Below are 19,841 nucleotides of genomic sequence, written 5' to 3'. Positions count from 1 at the left end.
ATCATGGTGGATACCTTTTTGATATGCTGCTGGATTTGATTTACCAGCTCTTCTCTGAAGATCTTTGCATTGATGTTCATCAAGAATATTAGCCCGAAGTTTTTGTTTTGTTTTTGGTTTTGTTTTGTTGTATCTCTGCCATGTTTTGTTATCAGGATGATGCTGGCCTGATAGTATGAGTTAGGGGGGAGTCCCTCGTTTTCATTTTGGAATAGTTTGAGTAGGAATTGTACCAGTTCTTCTTTGTACCTCTGGATGTATTCAGCTGTGAATCTGTCTGGTCCTGGGCTTGTTTTGGTTGGTAGGCTATTTATTATTGCCTCAATTGACTCTTGGTAAATAATGAAATTAAGGCAGGAATCAAGAAGTTCTTTGAAACTAATGAGAACAAAGATACTAGGTACCAGAATCTCTGGGATGCAGCTAAAGCATTGTTAAGATGGAAATTTATAGTACTAAATTCCCACATCAACAAGCTAGAAAGATCTCAACTTAACGACTTAAATCACAACTAAAAGAACTAGAGAGCCAAGAGCAACAAACCCCAAAGCTAGCAGAAGATGAGAAATAACCAAGATCATCCCAGCATTTTGGGAGGCCGAGGTGGGCAGATCACGAGGTCAGGAGATCGAGACCATCCTGGCTAACATGGTGAAAGCCCATCTCTACTAAAAATCCAAAAAATTAGCTGGGCGTGGTGGCCGGCTCCTGTAGTCCCAGCTACTCAGGAGGCTGAGGCAGGAGAATGGCTTGAACCCGGGAGGCAGAGCTTGCAGTGAGCAGAGATCCCACCACTGCACTCCAGCCTGGGCCGTAGAGTAAGACTCCATCTCAAAAAAAAAAAAAAAAAAAAAAAGAAAGAAAGAAAGAACGAACCAAGATCAGAGCTGAACTGAAGGAAATGGAGACATAAAAAACCCTTCAAAAAATCAACAAATCCAGGAGCTGTTTTTTTGAAAAAACTAATAAAATAGATAGACCACTAATTGGACTAATAAAGAAGAAAAGAGAGAAGATTCAAACAAACACAGTCAGAATAAGAGGGATATCACCAAAGGCCCTGCAGAAATACAAAGAGCCATCAGAGAATACTATAAACACTTCTATGCACATAAACTAAAAAACCTAGAAGAAATAGATACATTCCTGGACACATGCACCCTCCCAAAACTGAATCATTTTTTTTCTCTTCTGTTTTCAGAGAAAGCATGTGACTAATACTACCTTATCATTGCTTGCTCCAGGCTGAAGCCTCCTAGTAACTCGCATAACAATATTTCCCCAAATTGCCGTGATTTACTTAGCATATGTTAACATATTACCAGCACTAAGTCTAAGTGTTACTTTCCTGCCTTTGTTTTTTGAACATCAGTCAATTTTGTAAAATGTGTTTAATTGTATTACTGATTATTATTTTCCTTTTTCAATTTGAGTTCTTGGGATGGCAGTTGAGCACTGGGGAGGAATACCCTCCCTTTCCTTAGAATTTAAAAATCATTTTGTGGCAGCTACAATATTCTCTATAACATGAGGGACAGAACTTGTCCCAGAAATATTTCTAAGGGAAATATTATCTGTGATAATATTTATCATTGATAATTTCTTAAGTGCCTAAATTCTAAGTTTATTACTGGTTATAGAATAATTGAAACCACTGTATAAGATTAACAAATCTTCAAAAATGTTTTAGTTAATTTTAGGGATCTTATAGGTCCTATTAGGACAATCATTCCTAGTCATTTTTAGCAAAAGTATGTGTAAAAATATATCTAGAGTAGAACATACATTATTCAGATGACAGACACACTAAAAGCCCAGACTTCACCATTAAGCAGTATAGCCATGTAACAAAATAGCATGTATATCTCTTACATTTATACAGGTTTAGAAAAAAGGATCCGAAGTTGGCCACCCTGGGTAGAAAAAAAAGAACAGGTATGAAAAATGGAATCAGAATGTAGACTTCATTTTTTTCTACTTCCCTAAAGATAATTTGATCTAGGCTTCAGGTTTTGTGTTCTCCAAATGAAAACCAGACATCATTTTGGCATTTTGGCCCCCAAACCAGCCTGGAATAGGGACCCACTCAATAAAAAATTCATTCCCCAAAGAGACAACAATAAAAATCTCCTCAGATGCAGAAATTTATAAGAAGAGACATGTTTTGGGCCGGGCGCGGTGGCTCATGCCTGCATTCCCAGCACTTTGGGAGGCCTAGGCAGGCAGATCACGAGGTCAGGAGTTCGAAACCAGCCTGACCAACATAGTGAAATCCTGTCTCTACTAAAAATACAGAAAAATTAGCTGGGCGTGATGGCAGGCACCTGTAATTCCAGCTACTTGGGTGGCTGAGGCAGGAGAATTGCCTGAACCTGGGAGGCAGAGGTTGCAGTGAGCCGAGATCACACCATTGGACTCCAGCCTGGGCGACAAGAGTGAAACTCTGTCTCAAAAATAAAATAAAATAAAAAGAAGAGATGTGTTTTAGAATTGGAAAAAAATTAAGGGCTGTAAGTTTTTGAGGACTTTAGATATCAATAAACACCTCTTTAAATCTTAATAAATTTGTGATTATTCTATTAAGCAACCTAAATACAATAGTCATTTATTTTTAAATGACTATTAAAGATATATTATCAATTTAATAACAGTTTTGTAGGGTAAAAATAAGCACTAAATTTTATGCATTCACCAAAAAAAAGCCTAATCCTGATTTTAGAAATGTTAAATATGAGAAAAAAGTGCAACTTAGAATTGAGGAGATACTGTATAACACATCATGGCTATTTTCAAAAGCTACATAAGAGATCTTATAGACCCCTTTAAAATTGTGCCATTTTTGTGTATATGTATTTTTAAATTTTAGCTTAAAATATTCCATTTATAGACTTGTAAATCCACTACATTATTTGACCCAAGAAGATGCCTGCTCAACAAAGCAAGGCCATAAATTGTCATTTATATCCTAAGGAATTAAATTCAGAGGCATTACCTATTTTACAAAGCCCAGGAATTCATCTCTCCCATTCATATGTCAACACTTGGCTTGTATATGAAATTTCATTATATGAGTATTTAGTTGTACCCTGAGTGTGTGTAATTCGTTATTTGGAGGTGTTCTCTGCTTAAACTGAGTGTGTACCTGTAGGCATTGAGGAAGCATAATGCTTCCTCCTATGTTATAGATGTTCTTTTCTTTTCTTTGTTGTTTTTTTTGTTGTTGTTGTTTTGTTTTTTGAGACAGAGTCTTGCCCTGTTGCCCAAGCAAGAGTGCAATGGCACGATCCCGGCTCACTGCAACCTCTGTCTCCCATGTTCAAGTGATTCTCCTGCCTCGGCCTCCCAAGTAGCTGGGATTACAGGCACGTGCCACCACACCTGGCTAATTTTTTGTATCTTTAGTACAGATGGGGTTTCACCATGTTGGCCGGGCTGGTCTTGATCTCCTGACCTCGTGATCTGCCCGCCTCGGCCTCCCAAAGTGCTGAGATTACAGGCGTGAGCCACCTCACCTGGCCAGATGTTCTTTTCTTATCACTAACAAAAGATTAAAGATGGCTAGCTTAGTATTGCTTTAAACTGTGATGAAATATGACTTTATAGCACTTCTTTGCCTTATGTCAACATATTTGTTTCCTTTTTATATTTTATTTGTCCAACCTGATAAATTTAGTTGTGAATAAGCGTATAGCTTTATTATTATCAGTAAGATTCTTTTTTGATTGGGAAACTTAAAAAATGAGTTTTGTGTGACTCATTCATGGGAGATGATATAAAAGATTCAGAGGTTTGAGATACTGAGATAAGACACTTAGTGTCACAATCAAATTTGAAATCGTATGTGGAACAATATTGTTTCTATGGAGCAGAACAAATTTACAGCATATGAAATTGTGATAACTTCATAGAAAAGGTACTTTTTGATAAGATTTTCATTGCAGCAGATATATCTTTTGATATATACACTTAAGTATACAAGAAATGTTTCCTTTCTTTTTTTTTATTATTAAATTAAATTTGATTCAGACACATTCTCCTGGGAAGGAAATTCAATCTTGTTGTCTTGGATAAGGAAGGTTAGGATCTTTTTGTAAAGAAGTGCCATGTGTTGTGCTTGGTAATTTTGTGTGTCAACTTGTTGATCCATCAGAAGCCCTGATATTTGGTTAAACATTGTTTTAGGCATGTCTGTAAGGGCATTTCTGGATGAGATTAACATTTGAATTTATAGACTGAGTAAAGCAGTTTGTCCTCCCAGATGTGGGTTTGCCTCATAAACCACTGGAGGCCTGAATAAAACAAAAAACAGAGAATTTACTCTCTTTGCCTGTTTTCAGGCTGGGATATCAATCTTCTGCCCTCAGCCATCCTGGCTCTCAGGGCTTTAGATACAGACTGGAATCTATACCATCGGCTCTCTAGCTCTCGGGCATTTCAGTTACACAGCCAGCTTTTCTGGGTCTCCAGCTGAGGGGAGATTATGGTACTCTCAGCCTCCACAATCATGCGAATCAATGCCTTATAATAATTTGATCAATCTCTCTCTAGATAGAGAGATAGATAGATCCCACTGGTTCTCTTTCTCTGGAGAAATCTGGGTGATAATATGTGGAAAGTTCCCTTTCTTCTTCATTCACATCATCATATTCACTAATCAGAACCTCGTTTCTCAAGTTTGTGTGGCCTTTTGAAGACATGTATTTTAGTTCTTCCTGGGATAAGAACTTTTGGCAATGTAAAAAACATCAGTACCTAAAATCCAGCCTGCATGGATGCATCATGTTGCCATTTTTCTCTGAGGATTTGATAATCTCCTGGGGCTAGGCTTGCAGAAAAATCCAGAATGGCACATTTAATTTGAATTTCAGATAAATGGCATGATTTTTAAAGTATAATTATTTGAAAATATTGCATAGGACATACTTATATGAAAAATATATTCATTATTGGAATTTCAAATTTCACTGGATATCCTGCTTTTTTATTTGTTAAGTCTAGCAACCCTACCAGGGACATAGTCAGTGAGTGGTACAGATCCACATTATGCTCAGAATCAAGAATGCTGTCTTCTTCCTGAGACTGAGGAAGAAACCAGCCCCTCTCTATCTCTGCTTATTCCTCCCTGGTAATTGTTCCCTTCTGAAACATAGAACTAATGCTTCTAGATCAACTAAGGCCAAGGCTGACAACCACAAATGCCTACATATTCCATAATGGGACATACATGCCTATCATAGGCTTAGAGGTGACTGTGGTAAACTATTATAAGTTAGCGAACAGGGTCAGCTGATATTCAGCTCCAGCCAGATGCATCCTGAGACCATGGGCCTAGTGTCACTAAAATTTTTAAAATCTAAATCCAGACTTTTTTTTTTTTGAGAAGGAATTTTGCTCTTGTTGCCTAGGCTGGAGTGCAATGGCGCAATCTTGGCTTACCGCAACCTCCGCCTCCCGGGTTCAAGCGATTCTCCTGCCTCAGCCTCCCAAGTAGCTGAGATCACAGGCATGTGCCACCACACCCAGCTAATTTTGTATTTTTAGTAGAGACGGGGTTTCTCCATGTTGGTCAGGCTGGTCTTGAACTCCCAACCTCAGGTAATCTGCCCACTTTGGCCTCCTAAAGTGCAAGGATTACAGGAATGAGCCACCGTGCCTGTTTTTTGTTTTTTTGTTTTTTGTTTTTTTTAGAGAGAATTTTGTCCTGTCACTCAGGCTGAAGTGCAGTGCCATGATTATAGCTCATTGCAACCTCTAACACCTGGGTCGAAGCTATTACCTCACCTCAGCCTCTGGAGTAACTGGGACTACAGGAGCACCACCATGCCCGGTTAATTTTTTAATTTTATTGTATGGACAGGATCTGGCTGTGTTGCTCAGGCTGGTCTGGAACTCGTGGCCTCAAATGATCCTCCCACCTCAGCCTCCCAAAGCACTGCGATTACAGGCATAAACCGCCATGTCCAGCCCCAAATTCAGATTTTTATGGGGAGCCTCCTAATATTTAACACACATTAAAATAATTTTACAAAGTAAAGTAAATAATCAGCAAGTTTTACTCAGCCCAATGACCTTCAGTGGAGACTTCTACTAAAGGTGGAAGTCAACATTGCTTCCAACCTGCTTCAGCTTTTAATTCTGTTACAGACACCTCACCTGAGTTGGGAAAGCCCAGAGTGCTATTATAAAACAAAACATAAATAAAAACAATACACAACACTGTCTGAGAGCTTTTGTGTAACAGTGTGATGAAGTATCATATTGAGAATTCAATGACTTGAAAAGCTGAAAGTGATTCATGCAGCATTAAAGTCTTATTTGAAACTTGGTTAGTACTTGTTTTATAGACCTAGAGGAAATCAATAGTGTTGTGATGTTCAGGTAATGTCCCAGAAAAGTCTGTCTACTCTGAAAGATTTTCAAGCTTGTGAAACAAAGATAAAATGAAAATATGTTACCTTAGTCTTTATATTTTATACATGTGATAATATTTTTGATTTAATAAGATGCAATTTTCTGTTTTCAGTTGTCTTATGACAGAATTCAATTAAAGTTTCTTATATTTATGAATGTTTTGAAGACCTCTTTTTCATATAAAAAATTTTGTTTGCCTAGCAATATTAGTTTCTGAGTGAAATTCTGACTGTGTCACAGTTTCCTCTGGTATATAGTTAGTAACTGTGTGACAAATAGTAAAAATGGCTTTCTTTTATATGCAAATAGGACAAATCTAATTTACTACATAGATTCTAATCATCACTTCTGGCAATTGTACTTAATGAGTGAATATTTCTAAACAGTCATCCTATTTTTCCATTTTAAGTTAAAGAATATTTTAGCATCTAGGTGAATTATTTTGAAGAAATGGAGAATGACCAGTTAAATATTTATGCGTATTTAGAATCCTGCTTTGAAAGTTAATATTTCAAAAAGACCCCAACAACAGTGCAGAGTAAATAAATAGCACACACATTACAAAGTCAATTGACTTTTCTCTTCTTAAGCATGAGGTAAAGATTTACTTGAAAAAAATCAATATCTAGCAAACAGGATAATGGCTTTGCAACTTGTACAACCATGAGGTAAAAAACAATTACAAGTTTAAACTCTAAAAGTGCAATTTGTTTTATTCGTATTTTTATTAAATGTCATTGGGTACACATTTTGTTTTTTGAGAGAGGTAAGTTAACAGGTCATTCCAATCTTCTGTTGATAAGTTAGAGGGGTTGTCTAGTGCCATGGGAGGACAAAGGAGAGGCATCAAACACAAATGATTTAAACTTTGTGATGTAAACTACTTTTAATTTATCTGAAGAGAACATCTCTCTGGAGTGTGGATTATTGAAAATGCCGTAAGAGACTTACGAGAGACAGATAAAATGTGTAGGTCTGTGTCCATAGTACGAGTCAAGAATATATGTTATCATTCATGGTGGGAGACTTTCGTGAAAGGGATTACTATTAATATTTACACTGGGACTTCATAATTAACACGACATTGCCCAGGGAAAATAGGACATATGGTCACCCCATGGATATTCCATTCCTATTCAGAACCAGGAAAAATAATTAAATCATTTCTTACATGCCACGTTTATTCTCTATTTTATAACAAAATGGTTAATTCAGAATTTGACATTTAAGCATTCCATTATTACCCATGGAATGTCACTTTCAGGAGTCATTGATAGTATTTAATTTTAGTTAGAATATTAAACACTTGTAAGGTGACCAATAGGTTATTTCTAGCTCAAGATCAGGACACGGTTTTCTCATCCTCATCTTAGCAGACATGACTGTCTAGAAGTCAATTTTTTTAGGTGCTAGATCAAAGATCTACCTCTTGTTTTAGATGTTTACAAAGTGTAAGCTTATTCCTAGAGTGGTCTCCATTCAATATTAAGGTAACAGAAAAAGCAAATGCAGCCCAACTGTAATAGAAAAAGGACTATGTGGGCACTGAGTGACTAAGATAAATAAGTAAATAATACAAAAGTGTAATCTGAGTTAAGAAAAGACTCTGCTATCTGTTTATATATGTCTCTGCTATTCGATACACCTAAACAAAGAAATTGTTTTATGTCTTTTTTTTTAATCTTTCTGGAACAAACAAATGTATCTGAAATATTTACTGTCCTACAAAAGGAATAGCCATTTATGAAACAGAATGTAGATTGGCAACAATGATAGCAAAAATAAATAAATTGGCAGAAACACAACTATTCCATTATTCTTGACACTTGCTTACTATTGTTATATCTGGTATATTTAATAACAGATCATTAGACTTTAATGCTTAACTGCAAAAATGTGCATTTTTGTGCATTAAGAATTAAATGTGGGCAGGGCATGGTGGCTCACGCCTGTAATCCCAGCACTCTGGGAGGCCGAGGCAGGTGGATCACCTGAGGTCAGGGGTTTGAGAACAGCCTGGGCAACATGGTGAAAGCCATCTCTACTAAAAATACAAAAATTAGCCGGACGTGGTGGTGGGTGCCTGTAATCCCAGCTACTGAGGAAACTGAGGCAGGAGAGTGGGTTGAATCCAGGAGGTGGAGGTTGCAGTGAGCCGAGACTGTGCCACTGCACTCCAGCCTGGGTGACAGAGCAAGACTCCATCTCAAAAAAAAAAAAAAAAAAAAAAGAAATGTGAACATTGCCGGTGTTCAAACACAATAGAGCATTTTTACTTGATTTTGTATTAGAATAAATTAGTTTTGAATAGAATATATATAACAATCCTACTCAAATGGATTTTTTGGACACTTTTCATAGCATGTTAGGATTTATTTTAACATTCCATTTACATGTAAAATTGGTTGTAAGTAGCTTCTGTGTTAGTCGGTTTTCACTCTTGCTGATACAGACATAGCCGAGACTGGGTAATTTATAACAAAAAAGAGGTTTAATGGACTCACAGTTCCACAAGGCTGGGGAGCCTTCACAATCATGGTGGAAGGTGAAAGGCAAGTCTTATGGCAGTAGACAAGAGAGAATGAGAGCCAAGTGAAAGAGGAAACCCCTTATAAAACCATCAGATCTTGTGAGACATATTCACTACCATGAGAACAATATAGGAAAAACCACCCCATGAATCAATTATCTTCCACTGGGTCCCTCCTACAACATGTGAGAGTTATGGGAGCTACAATTCAAGATGGGGTTTGGGTGGGGACACAGAGCCAAATCATATCAGCTACTATTTAGTTGGAGGAAAAAGTGAATCACTGCAATTTGCTGTGACAGGCCTAAGGTCATTACAATGCACTTTCTTCTAATTCTTTACTCCCAGATCCCAAGTGTATTAGTCTGTTTTGACACTGTTGGTAAAGACATACTTGAGACTGGGTAATTTATCAGGAAAAAGATTTTAATGGACTTATAGTTCCACATGACTGGGGAGGCCTCACAATCATGGTGGAAGGCAAGGAGGAGCAAGTCACATGTTACATGGATGGCAGTAGGCAGAGAGCTTGTGCAGGGAATCTCCTCCTTATAGAACCATCAGATTTCATGAGAATTATTCATTCTCATGAGAACAGCATGGGAAATACCTGCCCCCATGATTCAGTTACCTCCCACCAGATCCTTCCCACAACAAGCAGGAATTCAAGATGAGATTTGGGTGGGGACACAGCCAAGCCTATCATCAAACTTCTTGTAGAAATTCTTTTAATCTTCTTGTAGACTTTTTAAAATCTATGTTTGTTTGAGACCACTTTTTTTATGAAGATTAACAAAATCTTGTTCAAAATATGAACAAAAGAAGTATTTATTATAAGATACAGATGAGAGTAAAAAAATTGAGAACCTTGAAAAAATATATATATATAATTTTACTAGTGTGAAAGGAAAATATCTTGGCTCCCCAAATCACTAAGCTAAAGGGAAAATTCAAGCTGGGAACTGCTTAGGGCAAACCTGCTACCCATTCTATTCAAAGTCAGCCCTCTGTTCACTGAATAAATGTGTTTCTGATTGCCTCCTTTGGAAAGGCTAATCAGAAACTCAAAAGAATGCAACCGTGTGTCTCTCACCTACCTGTGACCTGGAAGCCCCCTCCCTGCATGAATTGTCCTACTTGGGTTGTCCTGCCTTTCCGAGGGAACCAATGTTCATTTTACATATGTCGATTGATGTCTCATGTCTCCCTAAAATGTATAAAACTAAGCTGTGCTCTGATCACCTTGGCCACATGTCATCAGGACCTTCTGAGGCTGTGTCTTGGGCAGGCATCCTCAACCTTGGCAAAATAAACTTTCTAAATTAACTAAGACCTGTCTCAAATTTTCAGGGTTTACACTAGAAAAGTGAATTTGTTGATGTTAAACATTAGGTAGGATTTAAATTCATTATTTTTATAAAAGTTTCCCAAAAGGGGCATTTAGCAAATACTCAAGGCTGATATGTACTGCTAATATTTTCTACATGATCACAAAGCTAGGGAGATATTTCTGAGATCCTACTGAGGCACGATAGAGACAGTCAAGGAAGTAACCATGTTCCCAGGATGTGAGACCATGGCAACCATACAGTCAACACAATAAGCCTCAGCATTTGCATTGTAGTCAAGCTCATTAAAGCAAAACGATCTCCAGTAGGGAATTTCCCCTGTAGAAAGCATGTGCGTTTTGTTTTTACCTGTCTTCAGACTAACCTTTGCTCTTTATATAATTAAAAAACACAGCCCAGGGTGGAGATTTTTGATGCTAATGAGACATCTGATGTATGAACAAGCATGTACAGCTACTGTGCATGTGCACCCAGAGGACCACCCAGAACATGCTTACTAGGAATACCTTTTTCACCCCTTATGAATAATTATGTAAGACTCCCATAAACGGAGTCTTCTAGTGCCAATCTTTGCTGTCTCATACTTATGAGCGGCCCACCCTGAATCCTCTCTGTCTCTCAGGGTGTACTGTTTATTCTGCAGTTAACTTTCAAAATATTATTTTTCCTTTGTAATAAATTGTTCTATGCTGCACCTCTTTTGCTGTTTGTCTTTTGTTTAAATTCTTTTAAACTACGAAGATGAGAACAAAGGTCTCACAACAGCCATCAACACTATAGTTCAGATATTTTCAGTGGTTTAGCAGCTCTTGTGTTGAAACTTCTCAGTATAAAATAAATCTAAGAACAAAATATAAATCATCCATTTATTGGAAAATATTTATTAGGCAACTAGTTTGATAAGTAATTTACAAATCAAGTGGTAGAGATTATAGATATATAAATATCTGCGTGGCATTTACAACATAGTTGAACATTCATGAAAGTTATAAAAGAAGTACAAGAATATTTATTGTGTTATGGCGAATTTTATATGTGAACTTGACAGAACTGCTATGTACCCATATATTTGGCTAAACGTTATTCTGCATGTGTCTGTGGGGATGTTTCTGAATTTCTGAATGAGATCAACATTCGAATGAGTAAAGCAGATTGCCTTTTCCACTGTTCTATTGAATGTATGACTTGAATAAAAAAAGGGTCAGGGAGAATTTTCTCTCTCTACCTGACTGTTTTCAAGCCTAGGTATTGGTTTTCTGCATTTGGACTGAAACTGTCATCATCATCTTTCCTCATACCCAGGCCCTTAGACTCAGACTGTTACTACACCATCAGTTCTCCTCGGTCTTTAGTTTGCAGAAAGATTTGGGGACTTCTTAGCACTTCATCATCACATGAGTCAATTCATTATGATAAATAAATAAATAAACTATAAACCACTGGCTCTGTTTCTCTGAAGAATTCTAATTCACATAGAGATATAATTTCTTATAACGTTAGAATTAAATCATCTGTATTTTTAAAAGTGGCGTGAATTCTTATTCCTGAGCAAAATATTTTATTTCATTTTTAATGAACACAAAATAATTGTGCATATTTTTGAGGCGTGTAGTGATGTTTAGATCCATGTAATTTATGGTGATCAGGTAAAGGTAATTAGCATATCTGTCATTTCAAACATTTATCCTTTTTTTGTTGTTGGAAACATTTATTATATTTCTTCTAGCTATTTGAATCTGTATATTTTATTTAACATAGTCATCCTATAGTACTGTACAATATAGTACAGTACTAAAATCTCCCTTTAGTGTGTGTGTGTGTGTGTGTGTGTGTGTAAAGTTTTCCTGGAGAGGAATTCTCACTGTTTTTGTTTTCTGAAATCCTTTTCACTTACCTTCATTTTGGAAGCATATTTTTATTGGGTACAGAGTTTTAGTTTGGCTGTTATTTTATTTGATTACTTGAAAGTAGACCTTCTATTATACTCAGACAATCAAATTTGTCTCAGATTTTTCATTTCTTGTAGTCTTAGCCATCTTTTAAAAAGGTGGATTATTCACTTTAGCCAGGCTATCTAGTCATGTCTTTGGTCAAACATGTCTGTTCATGAACAAAAAACAGGAGTAGAATTGGTATAGTGAGACAGGGCATTTGCAGGAGCATAGAAAATTCCATGCAGCAATTTTACATGACTAGTAAAAGTAAATTGTTGAAATAGCCACATAAACTAAGGGCAGATAAGATCCTGAGAAACAAGATGTGGGTCAAGCTGGCCAAGACCAACTGGACCCAACACTGAGCTGGATTTGACCTAGGTTTCACCTAGAACCTCATTATATGCTCATCGACATACTAAATTACACACCCACCAGAACCATGACAGTTCTGGGAACATCCATATTTAGTGTAAAAATGAGTAGCGCCACGGTTCCGATAAATATTTACCTTCTTCCAGTGATTGTCATGAATATTCTACCCCTTGGTTAAAGAAACCCATGAAGATAGTAACCCTACATCGTGTTGCATGTAACTCTCTCTCGAGTATGGCTGCACTCCACTTTCTTGAGTGTGTACTTCTCAGTTTGCAATAAATCTCTGAAGTTTCACTATTTTCTGACTCATCCTTGAATTCATTCTCACAGTGGTGTCAAAAGCCTGGTAATCAGCCAAGAGTGACATCTCACTGGTGTTTAGGGACCTCCCATAGCCCGCAAGTATCACTATAACTTATTCCTCCTGTAATTATGTAAACTTTAACAATTCTTTTCCTATCTCCTCCTTCCCCTACCTTTCCCAGACTCTAGTATCCTCTATCCTGCTTTTCACTTCTATAAAAGCAACTTTTTTTTTTTTTTTGAGATGGGGTCTCACTCTGTCATCCAGGCTGAAGTGCTGTGGCACGATCTCTGCTCACTGCAAGCTCCGCCTCCAGGATTCAAGCGATTCTCCTGCCTCAGCCTCCCACGTAGCTGGGATTACAGGTGCCCACAGTCACCCCTAGCTAATTTTTGTATTTTTAGTCGAGATGGGGTTTCACCATGTTGGCCAGGCTGGTCTTGAACTCCTGACCTCAGGTGATTCGCCAGCCTCGGCCTCCCAAAGTGCTGGGATTATCAGCGTGAGCCACCGTGCCCGGCCAAAAGCAACATTTTTTAGCTTCCAAGTATGAGTGAGAGTATGTGGTGCTTAACTTTCTGTTCCCGGCTTATCACCTACATAATGCCTGATTGGAATCTGACTGATACAACCCTTGTATCTATTACAGTCTATTGAAATTATTTTCTTCTAACTAATTTCCTGCCATTGCTAAAAGCATAGAACATTTTTTAATTTGGTAAAATACAAATTATTTCACCAATTGCCTGTTAATGTTGGAGTACTTTAAACACTTTAACTTCATTTACCTCCTCACCTTTCATATTATTTTTGCTATGAACCAATTTTTATATAATTTAAACCAGGTAACATATCATTTTCTTGTTTTCTATATCCTTAATGTCTTACATTTACCTACATATTTACGCTTTTTTTTTCTCCCAGGAATTCAGTGTTTCTTGTTGACATATTTCTTCAGCCTGAAAATCTCCCTTTTGTGTGTGTGTGTGTGTGTGTGTGTGTGTGTGTGTGTGTGTGTGTGTGTGTGTGTGTTTGAAGTTTTCCTGGAGAGGAATTCTCACTGTTTTTGTTTTTCTGAAATCCTTTTCACTTACCTTCATTTTGGAAGCATATTTTTATTGGGTACAGAGTTTTAGTTTGGCTGTTATTTTATTTGATTACTTGAAAGTAGACCTTCTATTATACTCGGACAATCAAATTTGTCTCAGATTTTTCATTTCTTGTAGTCTTAGCCATCTTTTAAAAAGGTGGATTATTCATTTTAGCCAGGCTATCTAGTCATGTCTTTGGTCAAACATGTCTGTTCATGAACAAAAAACAGGAGTAGAATTAGTAAAAATGAGTAAAGTGAAATGATTACAGCTTGACTTTTTTTCTTATTTTCTGTTCTAAGTATCTACACTGAATAACACTAAATAAGGTCTTCAAATAATAAAAAAAGAAAAAATATATACAATTTACTTATTATTTTATTTTAGAGACAAGGTCTTGCTGTGTTTCCCAGGATGACCTCAAACTCCTGGTCTCAAATGATCTGCCCTCCCATCTCAGCCTCCCAAGTAGCTGGGACTACAGGTGTGCACCACTGCACCTGGCTAAAATAGTATACTTTCAGTTAATATATTCACAACTCGCTTTTTTCTTTTTTTGGTATGTGAAAGAAACTAATTTTTCTCTTAACAAGTAAAATGTGCTTGGGAAACTGTATAAATAGCAAAACTATATAAATAGCAACTTTTCCCCACCATTATGCTGGTCTTAATGTGAAATGCCTATGCATAGCAAAATACCAAGCAGAAAAATTGAGTAGATTATTGCAAACAACTTAGCACTTTCATCATTGCAGTTGATACAAAAGTGAATCAAGAACTCTTAATTGTGGAAGACAAGAAATTGTCCTGTAGGTGAGTAGCAATGACTAATGGTGATATATATCTCGGGAAACAGACATTTTGAATTATTTCTATTTCCAGTTTTGTTAGGAAAATCTATTAAACCTCTTCCATAAGAGAGATCCTTTCAGACTACACAGCTGGTGTTTCAGCAGAAGCTGCTGTTAGTGAGTTTACAGTAAAGGAGAATACTCCTACTTAAACACTCCAGCATTCCCAAATCCAACTCGGACCATCCTGCTAGAAAATCTCTCCAGCAGAATACCCTATCTTAGTAAATGGCTATCACAGTGTTTTAGATGCTTACGTAAAAGTAAAAAATCTTGGAGTCTAACTTGACTCTTTTCTTTTTCTTATGCTTTCCATCTAATGCATTAATTAATCATATCACCATGTGTCTTTATTGGATATTAGTGTTGAAGACCTTTGTGATATATTTTGTAGATTAGAATAAGTAAATCATCTTTGCAGCTGGAGCCTGAATAGGAATCTTTTGTAATTTAGAATGATATCACTTGATGGTGTATTTAAATAATACTTTTCTTTTTCAAGGAGGTGAATTAGTTAATTTATTTTGCTAAAGGTTGCAATATCCATCTGCTAAATACATATAGAAGCCCTGACTGTTTATAATAAATGTGCAATTATATGTCATAGCCCATATAAAAAGTCTATGCTGTTCTGAAAACATTTTAATTGGTTCTTGTCTTAACTCAGAAAAATAACTTGGGATTTCCCAGAGCCATAAAAGTATTGGGTCTGGAATAAACAATTTGTTTCTCAAATAAGACATATAGTTTAATTTCCCTCTGAATTTCAGCTTCATTAAAGCAAGTTCTCAATCTCTGAGATGTCTTATAATTATTGTTCAATTCATTTCATTTTTTGTGCTTATCACTAATGGAAGTAACGTCTCATTTGCACTTACAATGTATTTATTTCACACGATGTAAACAGTTTGATTTTGCATTGTCTTTAAGGTTTCTTAACTTTGGGTAGGTTACATTTTCTAGTGGACTGTATTTCACTTCTAAGATATGTAACATTCAAATAAAAAATATCTACATTTTTGAAACCTTAAATTGAGAAAATTGTATTTCTTAATATGTAAAAAGAAAATTTGAAAGGTGTACAATAGTTCTGTGATTAACATAATTGTGAAACAACCAACATGATACAAAAATTATTGGTTCTTGGTTTATTTGTTTAGAGGAGGAATGGGAACATGTATAAACTAGATGAGAAATTAATGCTTCTCTTCTTATACAGCATATGAAGATCATTAGTATATCACTATATGCCATTACTATTGCCAATGAAATTATATTTTATTGTCTGTGACCAAGAATACCACAATTAAAATGATAATTTTAAAGACAGGAATCTCAGATTCATAGATGATTTCTAAACTCAGATTACTTGTCTCCAAGCTGAAAACGTTTTAATGATCTTAGGAAAAAACTACGGCATTCCTTCAAAATATATGCAAAAGAACAACAAAATGAAAGTTATGGAAAGATGTTTGACACATGGACATGTCTATTGATTTCAAAATTCACTTAATAGATGCCACAAAGGCAGGGAATTAACAATCACAAAGGAGAAAAAAAATAAAATATGTAACATAAAAAATATCCTGAGCTGAGAAAAGATGTGAACTTTTGAATTAAAAGTCCACACTGAATGCCAAGTGGGAATAATCATTCTTTTAGATTTCCACCAAGACAAATTCGGATAAAATTTTAGAATTTTAGAATTTTAAGTAAAAAAGGGAAACTCTAAAATCATTTGTGGGGAACATAAAATACAGAAAATAGTGTATATATGTAATTTATATGTAAATACTATACTAATATATATTCTCTGTATATATCATATTTTTATTCATATTTGTATAATGTTTATCTTTATCATCTATAAATTTGAGATCCTTGTCTTTAAAATTATTTTAACTGTGGTATTATTGGTCACAGGTCACTGCTGTATGTATCCTAGGGACTTGGTGCCCTGTGTCCCAGCCACTCTATCCATGGCTGAAAAGGGCCTAGGTACAGCTCAGGCTGTGGCTTCAGTGAATGTAAGCCCCAAGCCTTGGTAGCTTCCATGTGGTATTGAGCCTACGGGTGCACAGAGGTCGAGAATTGAGGTTTGGGAACTTCCGCCTAGATTTCAGAGGATGTATTGAAATGCCTGGATGACCAGGTAGAAGCTTGCCTCAGGGGTGGAGCTCTCATGGAGAACCTCAGCTAGGGTAGTGCAGAAGGGAAATGTGAGATTGAAGCCCCCACACAGAATCCCCACTGGGGGTCACTGCCTGGTGGAGCTGTGAGAAGAGGGCCATAGTCCTCCAGACCCCAGAATGGTAGATACACCAACAGCTTGCACTGTGCACTTGGAAAAGCCACAGACACCCAACACCAGCCCATGAAAGCAGCCAGGAGGGAGGCTGTACCCTACAAAGCCACAGGGGCAGAGCTACCCAAAACTATGGGAACCCACATCTTGCATCAGTGTGACCTGGATGTGAGATATGGAGTTGAAGGAGATCATTTTGGAGCTTTAAGATTTGACTGCCACACAGGATTTTGGACTTGTTTGGGTCCTTTAGACCTTTTGTTTTGGCCAGTTTTTCTCATTTGGAATGGGTGTATTTATCCAATGCCTGTAGGTCCATTGTATCTAGGAAGTAAGTAGCTTTTGATTTTACAGACTCATAGGTGAAAGGGACTTGCCTTGTCTCAGATGAGACTTTGGACTGTGGACTTTTGAGTTAATGCTGAAATAAGTTAAGACTTTGGGGAACTGTTGGGAAGGCATGATTGGTTTTTAAATGTGAGGGCATGATATTTGGGAGGGGACGGGGCAGAAAGATATGGTTTGGATATGTCCCCACCAAAATTTCATCTTGAATTGCACTTCACATAATTCCCACGTGTTGTGGGAGGGACCTGGTGGAAGATAATTGAATTATAGGGGAGTTTTCCCCATGCTTTCTCTTGGTAGTGAATAAGTTTCACAAGCTCTGATGGTTTTATAAAGGGAAACCCCTCTCACTTGGCTCTCATTTTCTCTTGTCTGCAACCATGTAAGACATGCCTTTAGCCTTTCATCATGATTGTGAGCCCTGTCCAGCCACCTGGAACTGTGAGTCCATTAAGCCACCTTTTCTTCATAAATTCCCCAGTCTTGGATATGTAAATATTTACCATCTGCATGCGCTTGGCTAATACAACTAATACATCTCCCACTCTCCTACACCCATTCCATCTACTACCACTTTTCTCACAGGAATGTTAATGCCAAGTTTTCCTGGGGTGACAAACACTGTTGGGCTGGGTTCTGAAGAGCCAACTTTCTTGGCCAAGGTGAATAAGATGGGGAGACAGAATTATTTAAATATATTGGCCAGAAGCAAAATAGGACCACAAATTCACAAAGTAAAGAGAGTATCAGCAGGAACTATGTAGAACACCTGTGAAGGTCCAGTCTAATGAACATGAAAATGGTTGGTGTGTGTAAATCACCCTTTCGTTCAGTTGAGTATATGAGTAGGCGTAGCTTAAATGATTGGAGGAGGTGTGGTTATTTCTTTAGTTTTCCATATTCTGTTACTTCTATCTGGAAATAATCTTCTTCTACATCTACTTGACCCATGCTTTTTATTGTAACTTTGTTTTATGTTTTTTATCTCTTGTAACCATTTCCAAATCTTCCTGGAAATTTCCTTCAAGAGCACTGTTGTTCATACCCAGTTTTAATTCTGCTCCCATCATATTTTATTCATTCCTATACTATAGCACTTACTATACAATATTGTAGGTATTGATTTTCTTTCATGACTTTTCAAGTGAATTGAGAATGCCCTAATTGCAAAGACTATGTCTTCTTCATTTCTGCATCTCAAGCAGTAACTCAACACCTGGTATATCCTAGGAAATTAACGAGTTGATTAAATGTCTAATTAATGAAACCAATAGAGCCCTCATTTATACAAAAGTATTATCATTTGCAAAATTATATTGTGTATCAAATACAACTGTGAAAGATTATCTTTTTTGAATGCCTCTTTCCTTTTAATTTAAAACTTACTTATCAATTATATCACTTTTAAATTTTGTTTCCACTAAATTTAAAATATATATACTATTTTATTTGATTCATTACTGGGTCAAATTTTCTTCAGTTATAGAGACAATGGGGATGGATTTCCCCAAATATGTGCTGACTCTTGGGAAAAACTGCCGAGCCAAAATGTGTCTACATGAAGGTTGCTGACTCTACAGAGGTATGTATATTGGCAGAGACTGATCTACTTGAAAATCTCTTCCATATAAACCCTACATCGATTCTTCCTGTTCTAGTAATAAAAATGAAAGTGATAGTTCTCAAAATATAAAAAAAGCTGTTTTTAAAGACCAAAGTGAATATTTTAGCAAGATTTTGAATTATAGTCAATTATAGCAAATAACATTATTATAATTAATAATTAAAACTTTCCAGTATGTGAGATAATGCATATGTTAAACAGATTTAGCTATTTTGCAACATATATTATTTCAAAACAATATGTTATACATATAAATATGTAAAATTAGTATTTGTCAATAAATGTTAAAGATGTAAACCAAAGGAAAAAAAAATTTCTCATTTATTTATTTGGCCTCTATGTTACTTATGGTAACATATATATGTATGTAAAATATGTATTTTACCATTATACACACATGTGTGTGTATATATATAATTTTATAAAAATAGTATAAAATGCAACTCCAGTAGATATTATATGCATGGCTTAAATTTTATGATTAAAATAGAATATTCCCAAATATGGCATCCAGAAATTTCCTTGCAATGAATAGATAGCTGAACGAACTCTTAATTTGTACATCGTGTTTGAAAGCACTTTTAAAACAATGTAGTCAGTAATATTTTATTAGCGCTATCCTAAGTAACTGAATTATGACCAGTTATATATTGATCTTCTATCTTGAAATCCTGCTGAACTTACAGTATAGGTAGTTGTGTGTGTATGTGATTTGA

At 36.3% G+C, this 19,841-nt stretch overlaps 1 long non-coding RNA gene across 2 annotated transcripts in view; it reads left to right on the top strand.

The window, feature by feature from the left end:
• LOC129532143 (uncharacterized) overlaps positions 1-19,841 on the top strand; it is a 217,690-nt gene that overhangs the window by 105,503 nt on the left and 92,346 nt on the right. For both annotated transcript variants that reach the window (XR_010129648.1, XR_010129649.1), the window contains exon 2: positions 18,988-19,083. This is a non-coding gene — a long non-coding RNA (uncharacterized lncRNA). The remainder of the gene's footprint in view (positions 1-18,987; positions 19,084-19,841) is intronic.

The sequence above is a fragment of the Gorilla gorilla genome, chromosome 11 (genome assembly GCF_029281585.2).
Source record: "Gorilla gorilla gorilla isolate KB3781 chromosome 11, NHGRI_mGorGor1-v2.1_pri, whole genome shotgun sequence".
Taxonomy (NCBI): Eukaryota; Metazoa; Chordata; class Mammalia; order Primates; family Hominidae; genus Gorilla; species Gorilla gorilla.
Note: the sequence above shows the minus strand (reverse complement) of the source record. Positions and strands in the feature narration are given on the sequence as shown.